The sequence below is a fragment of the Callospermophilus lateralis genome, chromosome 12, assembly GCF_048772815.1.
Source record: "Callospermophilus lateralis isolate mCalLat2 chromosome 12, mCalLat2.hap1, whole genome shotgun sequence".
Lineage (NCBI taxonomy): Eukaryota > Metazoa > Chordata > Mammalia > Rodentia > Sciuridae > Callospermophilus > Callospermophilus lateralis.
In genome coordinates, this window is record NC_135316.1 from 83,943,465 (window position 1) to 83,952,993 (window position 9,529).

Genomic DNA, 9,529 nt, shown 5'->3' on the forward strand with positions numbered 1-9,529 from the left:
GGTTTCAGGCTAAAGAAAGTGACCCCAGATGGTATTTCAAATTTCCAAGAAAATGTAGAGAAGTAATTATGTAATTATAAAAGACAATACACATGCATGTTCTCCCTTTTCTTCTCTAAAATAATTTTAAGCAATTGTATAAAATAATGTATGAAATGTATTCTTGGGCTCATGACATATAAATATATTACCTATATTATGTTCTGAATGTTGGCATTCCTCCAAAATTTATGTTGGAACTTACTTACTCACCAATGTGACAGTATTAACAGGTGGAGCCCTTAGGGGGTGATTAAATCATGAAGTGGAGCCCTTATGATCAACAGTAGTGCCCTCACAAAAGAGGTTGGAGGCTTAAAGAAGAATGAAATTATGGCATTTGCAAGTAAATGGATGAAACTAGAGAATTTCATGCTAAGAGAAATAAGTCAATCCCCGAAACACAAAGGCCGAATGTTTTCTCTGATAAGCAGATGCTGATCCATAGTGGGGGGGAAGGGAGGAGAATGAAGGAACTTTGGTTTGTGTGAAGGGGAATAAGGGGAGTTGGGGCTGTGGGGATGGGAAGGACAGTAGAAGGAGACAGATATTACTATCCCATATACATGTGTGATTACACTACTGATGTGACTCAGCACCATATACAGCCAGAAGAATGAGAAGTTAGGCTCCATTTGTATAGATGTGTCAAAAATGCAATCTACTGTCATGTATAACTAATTAGAATAAATTTTTAAAATGAAAAAAAGAAAAAGGCTGGAGGAAGACTGACCCTTCCATCATGTAAGGATGCATCTAGAAGATGCTTTCTATGAGGAAAAGCTTCCCTGCAGACACTGAACCTGCTATCACCTTGATCTTTGACTTCCTAGCCTCTAGAACTGTGACCAATAAATTTCTGTTGTTTATAAATTTCAGAGTCTAAGTATTTTGTTACAGCAGCACACTTGGACAAAGACAATCTGTGTAATACCTTTGCCAATAATAGCACAAAGGAAGTGGGTGGGAGCAAAGCCGTACTGGGCTATGGAATGACAGCAAACGGTAAAGTGATAATTACAGCAATGTATTGTTGGGTTCATAATAGCAAAAAATGTAATAGTAATATGGATAACAATAATACTACAAAAAAGGGGAAAGAGAATAGACATACAGGAATAGTGTTTCTGTATTTCTCTGTAATTAAATTAGTATAAATCTGAAACTGATTCTAGTCAATTCAGATGTGTGGTAGCTAAGCCTTAGAGCAGCCACCAAAAAAATTCAAAAATACATGGAGGAAAAACATCATTAAAGGAGTTTAAATACTTTAGTAGAAAATATTCATGGTATGCAAAAGAAAAGAGTGAAAGAGGAATAGAAGAACAAAATAGACATAAAACACACCAAAAAAACCTACAAAAATTACAATGTCAGGTATAAATCCAACTATGTCAATAGTAACATTAAATGTGAATGGATTGAATAATATAACCAAAAGGCAGATTGCTAGATTGGATTGAAAAATATCCAACTATATATTGTATCTTGAAGCTAAATTTTTCTATTAAAGAGATACAAATACATTGAAAGTAAAAAAGATATATCATGCAAACAGATATATCATGCAAAAATATATATCATTGAAAGAAAAAGATATATCATGCAAACAGAAACCACAATAAAGTCAGAGTCACTCTCCCATATCGGGCAAAATAAGACTTTTTTGGTCTGATATTAGCTTATCGCTGGAGATAAAGATGAAATCTTTTATAATGATAAAGGCTTAGTCCATCAAGTGGATGTAATAATTATAAAGTTATATGTACTTAATACCAGAGTACTAAAATACACAAAGGAAAAACTGACAGAAATGAGGGGATAATAGACAATTCAACAATATTAATAGAGACATAATACCCACTTTCAATAATAGGTAAAAAATCAATAAAGAGATAAAAATTTGAACAGCACATTAAACCAACTAGATCTAACAGACATCTAGAGAACACTCCACCCAACAACTACTGACTCTGTATCTATTATTGTTAAGTATACATGGAACATCACCCAATATAGACCACATACTAGACTATTAAAAAAAATCTCAATAATGTAAATGAATAGAAATAATACAAAGTAGGTTCTCTGGTCATAAACAAATGAAAGTAGAAATTTAGGAAATTCATAAATACATAGAAATAATACAACATACTTCTAAACAAAGACACATCACACCAAAACTTGTGAGATAGTGTGAGAGCTGTGCTTACTTTGAGTATACTGTCTTTATTTCATTCATCTCAAAGTATTTTCTGATTTCCCTATTTATTTCTTACTGGACTCATTGAGTATTTAGGAGTATGTTATGTATTTTCATATTTATGTGAATTTCCTTCTTCAAAATTGAAGAACTTTGTGCTTCAAGGGGCATCACCAACAAAATGATATGGCAACCCAAAGAATGGAAGAACATATTTGCAAATGTCCTTCATCTGATAAGAGAAGTGTATACAGAACATTATGAAGAACTCTTTACAGTTCAATATAAAAGGCAACCCAATTTAAAATATGGTCAAAGAATCCAAATAGATATTTCTCTAAGGAAGATATACAAAGGAACAAAACATGTCTGAGAAAATGTTGTATGTCATTAGTCATCGGAAAAATGCAAAACAAAAGCAGGGTAAGATACCAGTTCACACCCAGTAGAATGACTAGAATCAAAAAGTCAGATAGGGCTAGGGGTGTAGCTCATTGCTAGAGTGCTTGCTTACCATATGCAAAGCCCTGAATTCAATCCCCATATTGAAAGAGGAAGGACGGAAATAAAGAGGAGGGGGAAAGTATTAGTAAGGATGTGGAGAAATTAGAACACTCCTATACTGTCTTAAGAATTGTAAAATGATTCAGTCACTTTGGAAAACAGTTTAGTTTTGCAGCATATATCCCATCATAAAAATGAATGAAGTACTAATATGTGCTACAACATAGATGAGCCTTGAAAAATATTATGCTAAGTGAAAGCAGCTAGTCACATCAGATGAACTGTACAAAATAGGATAAGCTATAGAGAAAGAAAGTCCATTAGTGGTAGCTTAGGGCTGAGGGGATGGACTTAAGAATATAATAACTAAAGGGCACAGAGTTTCTTTTTGAGGTTAAGGAGGCACATGTCCATGAACACACAGAAACCCATTGTGTACTTTAAATGTGTGAACTGTATGGTATATGGATTATTTCTTAAATCATTTTTTAAAGTGTTTAGAAAAATTGGCAAACTGGAAGAGAAGGTAAAATGAAAAATTCAAAGTACGGTAATCAATAATATTAAGTCAACAGAGTTAAGGTCAAGAAGAAAAAGTTCATTGGACTTAGAGATTATCAGAAAATTAATTGTCTAGTCTTAGAGAAAAGTTACACTCCTATTTTACCAAAACCAAGTTTTACCCAATCCCTTTCCTTTTTCTTTTTCCTTGGTCTTATTCCATAAATATCTCCTCTACCTTTTATGTCTTTAATCACATCCTTCCTTATTTTCATTCTTTCAATCAAAAATGTCTATCAAACATCTACTATGTGCTCAACACTCTGAGTACCAATGGATTCTTGACTGTTATCTTGACAAGAATTATATCATATGGCCACTGTCAACTGCAAAGAAAGATGACAAGTCAAGTATTTTCATTTCCCAGCTTCAACAGCAGAAGAAGGTCAAAGGAGAAAAAAATCTCAAATTAGTGTTGAGTGAATCAACTTGTATTGTTTTCCATACATTTACAAATACAAATTTGAATGAAATTCAAATACAACTCTGATAGCAAAAATTGTTTGCATGTCTTTTGGAGAGCTCGGCTACTCTCTACTCATTGTACACCATTTGCTCAAATGCTCATGTCCAATCCTTTGGAGTCACTCTTGACTTTTTTCTTTCAGCTATGCCTTGTATCTAATTCATGAGCTATATGAATATTCATATATGTCTTCATCACAGCTACTATGCTAGTCTATGCATCATTATCCCTTATCTGGCCTATTCCTGCCTCTACTGTCTAGTCTTCAGAACATAGTATTTTCAAAATACAATTCCGTTGTTGGAAATGCTCAGCTTCTTAATCATACTTAGCTTTAAATCTAGTGAAGAAAAAATGCATCTTTCCAATAAACAATGCTGGGCAAAATGTACATATGTACAAAATTGGAGTTTGATCCCTACCTCACACCATAAAAGAAAATGAAATCCAGACAGATTATGGATCTAAATATGAAATGTAAAATAATAATGTTGTTAAATGAAAGATCTTCATTGGATTTTAAATAGGAAAATATTGGTAAAACAGAACACAAAAAGCATTGGTAATAAAAGAGCTATATTAAAACTAAGAAATTTCTCACCAAAAGAAACTTAAGAAATGAAAAGACAAACCATGAGATTGGAGAAGATACTTGCAATGTAAATATTCAATCAAGGACTCATATCCAAAACAAATAAAGAACCCCTACAGACTTTTCTTAAAAGGATAGTCAATTAACAGAAAATATGAAGAAAAGATTTGAACAGGTACCTTACAAAAGTAGATTTTCTATGGTCCACAAACAAATAAAAAGGTGCTTGATTTCATGAGTTAGCAGGCAAATGCAAATTAAAATTCCATCACACCACTACATATACACGAAAATAGCTATAAAAAAAATTGACCAATTATCCCAGTGCTGGCAAGAATGTGGATCCTTTGGAATCCTCATAAAATGTGGATGAAAGTGAAAGGATACAAGCACTTTGGAAAAACTGGCAATATTTACCAAAGTTGCATCTTTATAGTGGTAGTCCATGAACCGGTAATTCCATTCCCAGGTTTATACCCAACAGGAACACATACATACACACCGAATCATACATACATGAATGCTCCAGGTGGATGTGTTTGTGATAATCCCAAACTGGAAACCACTCAAATAGGTAAACTGTGAAATGTTCATATAATGGAATATTTATAGCAACAAGAATGAATAAAAGCCATGACACATAACAACATGGAAGATTTTCACAAACATAAAGCCCAATGAATGAAACCAAACACAAAAGAGTACATATCATATGATTTCATTTAAATAAGTGTCTGATTCTAGAAGTCAGATAGGGGTCCTCTGAGGGGAAGGGAGAATGACTCTAAGAGGACGTTAGAGTGAGGTTCAGGTAAAATTCTATTTTTCAATTTGAGTCCTGGTCACACACATGTGTTCAGACTGCATGTTCAGAATTTTCATGTGTATGTGTGTTTATGACATAACAGTAAAAAGTAATTCTTTTTAAAACCCCATATGGTAAAAAATCCAAATGCAAAACTTGAAATAAAAACAACATAAAATCCAAGAACATAGGTGGTCCCTGAGCCTTGAACAACCTGGCTCTTTCCCTTCACCTTGTGCAATTCCCATGCCCACCACCCTTGGCCACACTGCCTCTTTATTGTGGTTCAGACACAATAGGCAAACTTGTACCTCAGGATCTTTGAAATTGCTCAGGTGTGTTCTTCCCCCAGGTAACCATACACCCTCTGTCTGATTTCTTCAAACTTCCACCTGTGTGCCATCTCTTCAGAGAGGTCATTCTGATCATACCACTTTCTAAGAAGTATCATTACCTGGTATTTTATTGTTTCCTGCCCCTACTGTAACAACACCATGGGGGTGGAAACTGTCTCTGTTTTATTCATTGTGGTATTACCAGTGCCTACAATAGGGAATTGTCGAATAAATGAATGAATGAATGAAGTTTACAGGCTTTGCACCCCCTGTGCCTTGCAAAGAGCTTGGTACATAACAGATGCTCAATAAATGTTCAGTGAGTGCTTTAGAGTTGAACTTTAAAAGGTACATTGCCAATAAATCTTTCTGTGGGAAGACTACAAGGCATTTGTGAACAATCTATGTGTGCTAGCATTGCTATTCTGTGCTCCTAAAGCGAGGCAAGGATCCTAAGACTCACAGTTTCAGCCTTGTATCCCATTCTCACTTCAAAGACAAAAAAACAGAAGTCAGATCAATGCAGGGACTCAATATTGCTATCACCTAACAGAGAAAGAAAACAATCCTTTTGTTTGGTTTAAAGTTCCCTGCAGAGATGAACCTTGAATGACAGGGAGCAAGAACACACTGGAATACTTATTTGCCAATGACAAAGACTCCTTCACCTTCAATGCAAGGAAGCCACAGGTTTTCGGGAGAAATGAAGGAAGGCAGTTTTTCCCCACACCACTTGGTAACTCACCCAGCTTTCTTTGTATATTGTATCATGGGCTTGTTGAAAGATGGCTATAGCAGCAATGAGGCCAAACCTGGCACTCACAAGTTGCATGGCAGCAAAGGCCACATATTAACCGAGCATTCAAACTCTTCAGCTTAGGTTGGCAATGACAGACTCACCTGGGCCCTCCTGAGAATGGGCGCTGCAGATGGAGCCCAGCTGCTCGTGGTCCAAGTCACGCAACAGGCACAGCCTTTGCCCACAGGAAAGTCAGAGCAAGCCGGTACTCAAGGGCAGCCTCAGGAACCTGGGGAGGGGCCCCTTTCCCGGCCACCCTCTTCCTACCACAGGGTGCTCAATACTCCCCAACCACACACACCCTTCTGAAACCTGCTCTGTGGAAATTACAGGTAGACACACTGAGGTAGACTTTCTATAACTTAAGGAGTTTTTTTCAACTAAGGTTAAAACAGTACAGATTTAGGGAGAGGGGTTTAATTGAACTCATCATTTGGTCTCTCTTTTTAAAAAAAAAATTAATTTCTTTTTTTTTTTTCCTTGTACCAGGGATTGAACTCAGGGACACTCAACCACTGAGTCACATCCCCAGCCCTATTTTGTATTTATTTAGAGACAGGGTCTCACTGAGTTGCTTAGTGCCTCACTTTTGCTGAGCTGGCTTTGAACTTGAGATCCTCCTGCCTCAGCCCTGAGCACTGGGAGTACAGGTTTGTGCCACAGCATCGGACAGTTAGTCTCTTGAAGTCATCTATCTTATTTATCTCCTTCTATTGCGGTCTTATCCCTCTGCTCATTCAGACTCAAACCTTTGATACTTCTCACACTTCACAAGAACATGGTCAATGCCTTATCCGTTTTTGTAGACATTATGGAAAACCCAGTGCCAAGCATGCATTTTCCACAGACATTCATGTTTTCCTCTTTCCTGACACACAGTTGAAGTTCTGTGGCTTATTAAGTATGGAAGGCCCCTGGGCCATATCCATCCCTCTGACCGTCTATAGCCATGAGAGAAAAATGCAGCCCTCACCCAGCTAGTATCTTTGATGATCACTTCTCTCTCTTCAAAACTTCCCATGGATCCTCAGAGCTAACCGGAGCTAAATTCCTATTTTTGCCCTTCTTTTAAGATAAATTCCCTGCCAATATGTACTAGTTACCTACCCTTCTCTCTCCACCAATCCTAAAAATGAAAGGTTTAGAGTTGAAGAAAGGAGAACCCCACCCCCGCAAAGAAAAAAAAAATGCAAAAGAAAAAAAGACACATTACAACATTTCAGGTTCTGTATTTTCCCTAAGATTTTTTTATCTGGAAATTTATGTGTGTGTGTGTGTGTGTGTGTGTGTGTGTGTGTCTAATTTTTTAGAAAAATTAATAAATGTTTTAGATAAGGTTTTATAAATTACATTTTCATACCACCCAATTGAGGTTTATATAGATAGATTTTACATAAAAATAATGGCAATATATAGAGAGGGTGGGAGGAACTTTGGAGATGACAGGTTTATGGCAATGATTTTGATGATGGTTTTGGGGGTGTACATTTCTCTCCAAACTTATCGAATTTTATACATTAAATATGAACAGGTTCCTGGATGTGGATCATGTCTCCAAAAAAGTGGGTTAAAAAAGAAAAAGAAAGACTTCATATAAAATTGAGAGCAAATATTGCACCAGAATTAGAAAGTTGAGTTTTGTCCAACATCCCTTACTAAATTGGTCATGAAAGAACTACTATTTGAGAAATGTATATTTGCTGATAAATAGCAAGAAAAATCATAATAAGAATTTATTAAGAAAGAAAAATAATTTGATCATTAGTTTTTAAAGGTCTCTAAGTGCCATGAGGAAGCACAAACAAATCCCTTAGGGAAGAGAGGAATGATGGTGTGGAATACTAAAGGAAGATTCCAGATGGGCATGAGCCTTGGACCTGGACACAGAAGAACAAGACAGATTTCCACGGGAAGAGATGGAGCAAGAAAACACCAAAGGCAAAGAGGAAAACCAGAAGCAAATATCTGGCAGGAAAGTTTGGCATGTGTTCTGGGGACACAAGTCATTTACAAGATGGCCTTCAGGACAGGGTTTGTGTGGTGCAATAGCAGATGACAGGCTGAAAAGCAAGAGGACTTTGCAAAGCTCAGAGACTCACTGGGAATGTTGCTACTTCTTCAAACCTAAGACACCTAAAATTATAAAGCACACCATCATTTTAGGACTCAGTGGTGCTAATTAAACTATAATGAGGCATTTACTTAAGATGCTTCCGATTTCAAATGCACCCAAAAATGTGGCTATGGTTTGAATACATATGGATTATGTTGGAAACCTAATCTCAATGCAATCGTTTGGGAGGTAGAGCCTAATTCGAGATGATGACTAGGTCATGAAGGCTCTGCCCTAATGAATGGATTAATATTATTATCACAGAAGAGGGCTAGATATTGAACAGTGAATTTGCTCTAATAAGCAGCTGGGCTGGCCCCCTGTTGCTCACTCACTCTTGAGCTACCATGTGATGTGTGATACAGCACAAGGGCCATCCCAGGTGCTGGCACTTTGACCATGGACTTCTCAGCCTCCAGAACTGTGAGAAACGAATTTCTTCTCTTTATAAGATACCCAGTATTTGGTATTTTTTTATAGAATATACAATGAACTAAGATAAAACATCTTGAAGCCAATTTAAAAAAACAATAAATAAGGAAATTGAAGTAGTACAGTCAGGAGATAACGTCAATAAAGGTGATTGCAATAAAGCAAATATGCTTGGCCTTGGAATAGAATTGGCTCAGCTATTATGGCATGAATGAGGTAAACATTTGGGGGCAGTGTGCCCCTTCAGTGCCTCTAACATTCCAGCATCCTGCTCTTAGGCACTCAAAACCACTGCACAATGGCACCGCTGCCCTGCATGCACTGAGCAGCTTGACCTGCCCTGTACGTAGCAAACTTGTCATAATGGCCTCTGCAGAGGAGGGAGAGGGCGGAAGCTCAGAATTCTCATCTGCTGTCTTCTCCCAGAGCAGACAGCTCATGCTTCACCAATACATGGAAAGAGTGCTGGCCTGCTTACTCCCTCTTTTCATTGTGCACAGTTTAGGAAAACTGAGGTGGACAATGAGCTGTCTTAATGATGTCTTTGCTAAGAGAATCAAAGGATTTTTCCATTTTTATCCTTAACCTAAGAAGAAGAAGAACCTTAGCATTCTGGCTTTGAAGCCCAGAGAAATGAATGGACTAGATTTTTTTTTTAAAGTTGGTGTTATTTTATTTGG